Here is a 10,762-nt window from a genome sequence, read left to right as displayed (position 1 = left end):
TTTGTGGACTTGATGCTTTTTACACAGCGATTTTATATCTGGTTCAAGCTTAGTTAGCTTAAGTCTCAAATCTCCACGTTGTGTTATATCCAGACGATTTCTTTTTTTAATCAACAAATCACTCACAGCACTAAAGCCACATTCAGCTAGATATGAAGATGGAAACGGTAATAAGAGTTTTTTTGCACATTTTGTGGTATTGGGGTATTTAGCCTTATATAATTCATATTAAATAAATAAATGTATTGTAGAGAGAAAAATTTAAAATCTAAATTAGGAAATTTGAATTTTCTAATTCTGTTTGATGTAAATTTGAATAATATTCAGAATGACCATTGTGATATAAAAAACATTAATTTAAAGTATTCAACAGATTTAATAGATGTTTAGTAAATATATATATATATATTTTTTTTTATACATATTATAATTTCAAATAATTATGCAAATTGTTTATCTTAATAACAAAAATCAAGTCATTTTTAGAATATTGTCTTGAACATTAACCCCATCAATGTCTTAGTGAATAAAATGCTGGTAGTTGGTTGCAGATTTGCATCTCAACAATGGGCTGGCCACATGAAGTTTTTCAGGTTTTCTTCACAAATCTAACACCTAATAGTCAGTTTCCTGTAGAAAGTCTTTTTGGGAGGCATCCCTCCTTGCAAGATTTTCAGGCATTTCATTGCCTTCTGCCACAAATCTATCCATTCTGAAATACTTAACTGATTTCTTTATTTGACATCATTGCAAGCATTGTGTAAAAACACTGAAAATTTTTGCACAGTGTGTAGTGTTAAATAGTAAAAATTTTCATGCCCAGGAAGTCGAGATAATTCGGATAGCAGATTTCTCAACAGTGTGTGGTCCATGGATCCCCATGGATCTAGGCAAATATATTGACAGCAAACTATGCAAATTGGGTAAATGGCACATTAAAATTTATTAAACAGGTCTACTGAAATGTGAAGTTTGAGAAACAGTGTGTTAATGCATGTCATTGGGATATTTTGTACTTAAAGGCATATAGTTCTTCCAGTTATTCAAAAATTGTATTAAGTTTTTCTTTTACAATTTAAATGAAGATGCACTGTTGATAATAAGAATACTAAAACTATTACAGTGAAATGAAATGTTGACTTAATGTGTGGGGTGTGTATAATAGAAATGTAAGAATGCACAAGTGCTATTCATTAATTTTTACTTTTTATTTTTTGATACTATAGTATTAAGTGTAGTATTAAGTATAGTATCAAACTTAAACTTTGCAAACCATATCAAATGAGTTAATTTTAATTTTTACATCAAAATATAAATATATTGAAGCTAAAAATTTGTAGCTTCAATTACTTAAAATGCTATAAATGCCAATAATGAATAAAATTTTCATTAAGTCCGATCTTGCTCGAGATAAGATACAAGATTACTCTATCTCCCCACCTGAGTTCCATACTCCAAAATTTAATAGCATCAATTCCCCTTATATACAAGTTACCATGACAAATTTTGTTTCTTAATCTTTACCCCATCTTGAGATATTAAATGAAATGGATGCCAACACATGTGTCACACAAGTGTGTGTGCAGAATTCCCCTCTTTTGACTATTTTGGATTTGGGGTTCTCAAAACATTGTCAATATTTGCAAAAACCTGGACAGTCAAATTTTTCATGCTATATTATAACAGCCAGCAGTGGTGTGCTGTCCTTGGAAGTGGTGGAAGCGCCACTTCCCTTGTATTTTCTAAAATATAAATATATATTGCATGATTATTTTTATATTTGAACATACTTTAAATTAATTAATATTTTATTATAACCACATTAGATATCTTATTACAAATTTCTATACTATGTGTGAAAAAAATAAGATTGCTATTGTATATTCGAATATCAGTGGCAGAATGAAAGTGCTGTATTGTCGAATATGAGACAGTTTCAATAGTGAAAATATCTGAATGGTGTAAAGCAGCCAGATTATACGCATTCGCGCATGCACTTTACACAGCACCAACCTCACACAGTTTAGCTGGTGGATGCTACTCACCAAAATATCATATCAATGCTTCCAACAATTCTATCCAGGACCAGTTCTAAGCTGTTAGCCGCCTGCAAGCTAGATATTTGCCCGCCCTCACCCCATTATGTGAATTGCGAGTAGATTTATAACTTAACCCAACCAATAGGAGTTTACTGGTATGTTTTTATGATAGTTCTGTATAGTTGACAGGAGTTTAAAAAATCCATTAAAATATTTGATATACTTATTCTGCTTTATTCTGCTCTCCCATCTTGTATTACTTACAGATTTCAATGTTAAACTAGTGATATTATAATTTAGTATGTCCTATCTATAAGGGGACGCAGAAAAAACGTGTACAATTCTTGTACAATGTTAAAAAATTAACTGTTACTTCGGCAGCATCATTTACAACTAAATTTAATGAATGAGACGCACAAGGTACAGAAAAAGCTCTAGAATTTATTTTCCTTAAATTTATGATTTATGTATCCATTGTCATAAAAATTTGTCTTTCCACTTCTTTCCCAAGACTACAAATATTCAAGTACAAAGTAATCAGTTTTGACTTATTTCTACTTAAGAAGTAGTTAAATAATTAAGAGATTAGGGAATTAGGGACATAAACAAAACCCTGACGAAAGAGCCGGAATATTACTTAAACAAAAGCTTAACCAAACCAATCTCTAGCCAAGTACAGTGGGGACTGATTTCTTTGTAATATTAGACGTAATAAAGACAGAAATTTTTCCAGTTCGACGAGAGTGACCGAAAAGTTGTAAATTTTGGAAATTTCCGTGGACACCTGGTCTTGAAATGAATTGAAAACAAATGATGGACAATCTATTAAGTTTAACATACGTAGATTTTTACAGCTATGGCGAGAAACGTTTAAAATTTACAACAACCCTGTCACATCCTTTGAGGAATACTAGTGATGCAACAAAAGAAGCATTTGACATTGACTGGTATCGTCACCTTTAGGATTTGGCAGCCTGCTTGAATGCACACACTGCACACCTACCAAGACCGTCTCTGATTCCATCCGTTAGACACTTGTAGGGAGCTATTTAAATAAGTTGATTGTTTTAAGATTTAAAAAGTAAAGAAGATTTTATGTTATTTTTATGTACGTTTCTTTACAAAGCTATATTTAATTATAATTTTCTTTAAAAGTATATTCATACAATTAAAGAATATTTTGTACCAGCTATGTATATCTACCACACATTTGATTTCACCAAGTAAATTTTTATAACCCTAGACCATCACTGACACGCAATTAGCTGATTGCCCCTGGAAGTTCTTCGTACAGAAACATATCTTTCCTATCATCAAATGTCACGGCACGCCACTTGACAGCCAGGAAAGTGAAATAGCAAATTTCTATAAATGGCAGTTGTTGTTTTATACTGCGATATGTTCTTGTTCTTAAAACAGCTTTGAATTGCTTTTAAATCAGAGTTTATTTTAAAAAATTGGATATACCTGTATATGTCAACTGTTTATCTTGTACTTTTATATAAAAACTTAATATATATTGAAAAGTTCCATATTGTTAAATATGTAAATTTATTATTATATTTTGTATGTATAAATTATAGAAATAACAATAAAATATGAACGGAGAAATTGGCAATATTTCTTCAAGACAAAATAATGTCTTCATTTTTATGCTTTAACTTGAAGAAATATTATCATGATACATAATTTATATATGAAAACGTTTGTATTTTTGTTTCTGCATTGACTTTTGTGCTGGAAACCTATGCATGATAGCGTGAATTAATTTACAGAATAGTTCCAGCTTTACTAATAATTTTATAATTTATTGTTTGGTATATATAATCAAAATGTATGTATCTATGAAAAAATGCTTTCAAATACAGAAGACTCTCAATTAATTGGCATCAATGGGCATTGGTAAATGCTGGATAAATATAGTTTCTGATTGCTTGAGAATTACTATTAAAAATGGGCCCAACTAATACTGGGTCCATTTTTAATAGTAAAACTTTGTATTGACTTGATATTAATATTGAAATACAGTAATTAAAAGGAAATGAAGACAAATTTAGCACAACACAGTTTTATTATATCAATAAAAGTAGCTTTATGAATGCAATATGCGATTTTGGTTAAGTGGCAGTCAATAAAATGGGAGTGGGAGACATGTGCGCAAAGCATGGGCTTGTTTACAGTGTTGTGTGCCAAGTTTAAACTTACATTTCTGCAAGAAATAGATTTTATTTAAAGTACTATTTCTTTGAATTTTTTGCCGATCGCTCGAGTTCTGGTTAACGGAGAGTCTACTGTATATAATTATTGCATGCTTTACACAAAAAAAAAGCATTAATTATAACAAAATGTATGTTTGATTAACCAATATTCTATTATATATTTTTGTAATAATTTACTGAAAGTAGTTTGATATATTGTTTATTATATTGAATACTGTTATATTATTATCGTAAATAAAAACAAATTATTTTTTGGCAATTATTGTATTTTTTTGAATGCATGTGTCTATTATTTTACACTTATCTGAAGTGCTTTTGGGTTTGGATTGTCACAATCCACATCCAAAAACAGAACATACTCAAAATTGCATCTGTCGTCGCAACAGATGCAATTTTGAGTATGTTCTGTTTTTCACACATGTTTATAGCAATACGTCTATATTATGTTCAAAAATGCAACAATATTCAAAAAGTATTCCAATTCAAAATCTAAAAACAAGTAAAAATACACTGAGTGAGGTGTAAACAGGTTTGCTAGCACTTTCAACGAACTTATATTCATCGTCTTCAAGTGAATCAAATTTTGAAATAGCACAGAATATTCTAACATAAATGAAACAAACATCATTTAAATCAAAATTAAAAGTCATTATGTGTGTGATCAAAGCTCGATTACTCAAGACATCAAAACGTCGGAAAAAATTGACTGATAATTATTGTTTTTATAACTTTGAGAAAGTTATTATTAAACTTTGTTATTAAGTTTAAGTATAATAAAAAAAAAGAAGTTAATCGTACTTTTTCTTTTATCAATAAAATTGTACATCTTATTATACGACAAATATCATTGTTATGATGATGATATCGTTAAAAAATTGATAAATATATTATTGCTATAAAGACAAAATTGCAAATGACGATGATCGATAAAGTAAAATTATCAGACGTTGCAAAATAAACCTTTAAGACTAGCAAAAATGATTTTATTCAACCGTGATTAAATGGTCATCTAAAATTATCAGTAGATGTCACGGTAAACAGTAAATATTTTTTAATCAAGTAAGCAAATAATTCAAGAAATTTATATAATACAAATGATTAATTGATAAAAAAATATTATTATTATTATGATTAGATAGTGAATGCTAATGCATGTAATATTTATTAATGATAAAGATTATTAATTGTTTTCTGATGATAAATTGTTCACTTGTACAAATATAAAACGTTTTAAAATAAATGATAAACAAAAAATTTTCATGCTGATAATAAGATGTGTATTCTTTACAAATTTAACTGGTTGTTTCTTTTCGTAACAAAATTTCATTGTCAAAGAATAATACCACAATCAGTAAATTTAATTCATAACATAAAAAACAAAACAAGTTTATTATCATCATCAAACATTTTGTATTGGTTATGAGAGGATTTTCATAATTTAATAAATTATACAATAAAATGTGTTATAACTTTTTATCTTGAAGTCTACTTCATTCGTTAGGTATTGAGTTAAAATTGCAATGTTTTGTGCCATTTAAAACAGTTAAGAATGACATTTTCAGTTTTTTTCTAATGTAGAGTATTTCATAAATAAGTCAAGAGCAACCCACAACCCTTGGGCCACACGTAATCCTGGGGCTTTGACAACGTAATCTTATTTTCCTATTTTTCTGCCTCGTGCCATTATGCGATCCTAATTAAACTGATATTTGTGATGACAAATGTTTAAACTAAACTTGACCGGTAAAAAGATTTTATGATTTTATTTATTTTTATTTACAAAAGTACATTGTAATGTGTAAAAAACACAAGGGATGACCCCCATGTGTATACACAATAAAAAATAACAATTTGAAAAAAAATACATGCAATAACAATAAAAAACAAACAAAACATTTGGTAAAACTGAACATTGGTGTTTATTTTAAATATTCTTTATACAAGCCAATTTGAAGAAAAAAACTATATATTACTAGTTTGCATATCATTAACATATATTATTGTATTAACTAGTGTAGTGGCATATAGGAAGTATGTTTGTACCTGGCAAACTTAAAATTCTGCAACTCCCTAAGAAAAATGAGTGCGGCCTGTTGGAAATTTACAAAGTTCACTTTGGCCCACATCTGGAAAAGGCAACCTTTTCCGGATGTGGGCCAAAAACTGCTCTAAACTTCATCACTGCTCTAAACTTGTTTAAAAAATATTTCTTTAATCAAAATTAATGTCTTTGAAAGGCAAATAATGTTTAATTTTGTTTTATAATTTATTCTAAGTAAAATAAAGTGTCGATACTCACTGATATGTTTTTCTCGTTTTGTATTATCGGATGTTTTCTTATTTAATGATGATAAAACAAGAATTAGTTAAGACAATAAGCAAGCAGAAAACAGAGTAAAAATAAAATTATTTTTTAAATTAAATAATGAAATTGTAATCATCAATAGAAGAATCTTTAACGTAGAAGAACAGTTTATTAAACTGCACAACTTCATTGGAATGAGTAGCAAATGAAGATAATGTAAATGAAACAAAATGGACACTAACATACGAGCCACATAATTAGAGCATGCAGGAATTTTAATTTCATCACGCTCGTGATTAGATTATTTTGATATCATAAATATTAGTTGGCAGTTGTATTGATTATTTTCTCTTGTAAATGGGGAAGATGAAGAGAAGAAAACTGCTTGTGGTATTGAATTCTCATATATCAAGTACAGCAAGTCCTCTCTTAATGATGGTGAGGAAAGATGAAAGTACATTTTTAATTATTTAAATTATATTCATTGAAGTTTATGAATAGTAAAATCGGTTCTACGAGATGGGGGAAGTAAATGCTAAAGGTTGCAAATATGATTCAAATAGAGAAATATCAATCAAATTCTTGAAATCTGATTAATGTAATTTGTATTTATTATATTTTCACCTTTTTTCAAATGACATGAACTTATATCCATTAAATATCTTATGTATTGTTAATGTAAACTGTAAACAAACTTACCCTGTTTTTATTTGTCATTTTAAATTTATACAGCCTCTTCTATAGTTTGTTGGAATCATCAATTATATGTTTTTGAACAGCATGGTGGTAGGAAATGCTCCTTATAATTTTTGGTTTGCAAGCATTTTTTTCATTACTGTACTCATCTTTATCTGTCATCAGTGATGAGGATTAAGTTTCCTTCCTCTTTCTACCTATTATCACTTCAGCTATTATCACTCACTGATTCCCAATATTGGGTACATAATTATCTTATTTGTTTACATTAATCTTTCTTATTTAACTATAGCTGGAATAATTAATCACAATGACTAGTATATCATCTTTGATAAGTATAGCTCAAATTTATTTCAATCTTATATATTACAAGAGTTTTGGGTCTTTAAGTCTACAAGTAATAGGTAGGTGATCCACAAATATTTTGTTTATTCCCTAGGTACCAAAAGTAGGCACTTTTCTATCATAAGTGATGCACGGAATACGTTTGCAGACCAGATTTAGCCTGCGGATTGTAAATTAGGTGCCACTGATTTAGTGTAAGGTAAAATTGTTGTATTATATGTTATTTTGTTTAACATCCCAGTTGCCAAGAACTTATTGACAATGTTGAATGAAGACTCGCTGTGCTTGTAAATAGGGATCACATTGTATCCAGCATTATATAAAAACAATAAAAACATTTAATATGTAAAACATTAAAATTTTTCTACATTAAATTGATTACGCTATTCATATTTAGTGTTCTAAATCATTGCTGTGTATTTTATAATTGTTAGCGGTTATCGAGTACGAGATATATTTATATACTTACAAGAAAAGAAAGTAAATGACAATGCATTAATTATTTAGTATTCTTTATTTTGTCATATAACTAAGGCTTGAAGTATGATGAAATCTTGGCTCTTTTTAGAATAACTTGAAACCCTCCTATTATTCCAGAAATTATTTTTTGGCATTGTATTGTTTTTAATCTTAAAAACATTTTTTAAAATTTCTTATAAAATGTTCAGTAAGAAACAAAAACAAAAAAAATTAAAATAATTTTTATTTTGTAACAAAATGTGTTAAATTTAATGCAGAATACTAATGTCCAGCCTACTCAGATCACAAAATACTTGTTTGAAAGATTTTCCAGATGCTTTTATTATCATGTTCCATTACTGGTTTCGTTGTGGAATTTTTAAAAAATTTAAAGCTATTGGCTTTTTTCAGTAACTTATGACACAAGGAACAGTTATTGATATACACTTTATTGATGGAGGAAATGCATTTCAGGTCTTAATGACCCTTCTTCAGTCCTTATTCTACAAGGTATATATATATATATATATGAAGTCTGAAGTATTGTGTGAATACTCAAGTTATGCATTTATTAGGTAGATATATACTGTATATACACTATGTGGAAAGAATTATTTGGACACCCCTAATTTTCACAAATGGAATATTCCATAAGAGATGTGCATCATCAAGTGCAAATATCCTTTGTAAGGTCTGTCAGTGGAAGATGGAGCCAATTTACATATCATGAGGTTCAGAGCTATGGAGTTTGCTAAAGATCAGATAATTAGGGTGCTATCTGTATAAACTTTCTATTTGTGCTGTTAGAGATAATCTTTGGCTCTCAACATCAAGTGTAATCAAGCAAATGTTATCAAGTAATGGCTGCAAGAGGGACAAATAAGCAAAAAGTTACCCAGGTAGATCTACCCTAATAATCCCCACAGACCACAGGGTATTGAAGAAGGTCATAAAAAGCAATGCATATGGAGACCATCACGTAGAAGTTTAATTATTTGACTGATGTTATGCATCAGAACTATCCATACAGAGCTGCATAAATTGGGTTACATTGGAAGAGCAGCAGAAGCTGAAAATAAGACCAGAAAATACAAAATGTATTATATGTCATTTGCAGTGGTGCAAGAATCATCATAATTGGATGATACTGTATTTTAGCTAGTTTGGCATGTGCCCCTTGTCATTAAATAAGGCAACATGAATGTGGCAATGTATCATGATGTACTGGCCAGTTTCTTGCTTCCAACAATGTAGCACTTCTTTGATGAAGGTACCTTTACATGATAACATGTGTTATGTACTGCTTGCTCTGTGCAGCACTTGTTTGAGGACAACTCGGAGCTCCTATCTCCAATCTCATCCTATTAAATATCTGTGAAACAAAGTGGAGCATCAAGTGAAGAGCAGGCTCTAGTGCCATCTAATCTAGATGAACAGTTGAAAAATGACAGACTTGTTCAGATTTGTCAAAATTTGGTAGACAGTTTAGGGCAATGTTTACAGAATGTTATTGATGCAAAAGATGGTCCTATTAGGTGTCAGAACTGCAATAAAAATAATTGTTACACATATGTTGGGGGAGTTTTTCAGTTTTTCACTATATATGAAGTGTTTCTCTTTCCACCATAGGTGCCAAAGTTTGTTGATGTACTACATACTTGTTATCATTGTAATTGTATAACTGAATCAAATTTAAAGTAACTGTTCTACAGAGAAACAATATACAGTATACATTATGTATATTAGAAAAATAGAGTTTCTTCTGCAAGTTGGAATTTGTATAGATTCCATTAAAGCATATTTTGATTCTCTTAAGTATTGATGAAGTGTTCACTTTGGTTACACTGAAAAATATTGTACAAAATGTAATTGCACATATTTCATAAATACATTTTTAACAATACAGGTTAATCAAAATAAATCCAAAATTTTGGTATATTTCTCTGATAGACCTTTAAATTTAATTCCACACATTCTTTATATCTTTGTATTCAACCTGAATCTAAGCATCCAGAGAATGAAATGTAGTTGGTAATGATTTTGGCATACATATATAAACAAAACTAAAATTTTGGAGAAAAACAAATTGTTTTGTGATGTCTGGCTAAGTGTCTCAAATGTGCAAAATTCTAAAATTGACTTTCTGTTACAATTATCAATTTACTTTTTAATTACCACTATTCATATTTAAAAAAATAAGTAAGTGTTCTGATATTAGTGCTATCTATTGATGGTGAATAATTTATTGTGATGTAACTCTAATAGTAAAACAGAACCATGAAAATGAAAACTGTGATGAGATTGCAGTGAACTCAATAGTTTTTGATAACATATTTTATTTAAAATTATTAATATTGCCACAGTACAATAGAATTAGGATTATCAACTTCTGAAGATCACTATGAGTAGGAAATTTGGGAGATTCTGGAAGATAAGCATGGTTTTTATTTCCTAAAAATTAAAAAAAAATGCTTAATAAACATAATCTTCCTCCTAGTAACTTTGTAAAAGAATGTAAATTTTTATTGAATTGTTCACATCCTGTCATGATAACAGGAATGTGTTTGTTTGTTCCTGTTGATTTACAAATAACATTTGAATCTAACAAATACTTCTCATTAGCAAACATCTCCAATTATAATTGAATTTAGTGTCAAATTAGTTATTGATGTCACAGCTTGAGAAGGTTTCTAATTCCA

The sequence above is a fragment of the Centruroides sculpturatus genome, unplaced genomic scaffold, assembly GCF_000671375.1.
Source record: "Centruroides sculpturatus isolate CEXI.00-Female unplaced genomic scaffold, Cexi_2.0 scaffold1707, whole genome shotgun sequence".
Taxonomy (NCBI): Eukaryota; Metazoa; Arthropoda; class Arachnida; order Scorpiones; family Buthidae; genus Centruroides; species Centruroides sculpturatus.
This window is presented reverse-complemented; position numbering follows the sequence as displayed.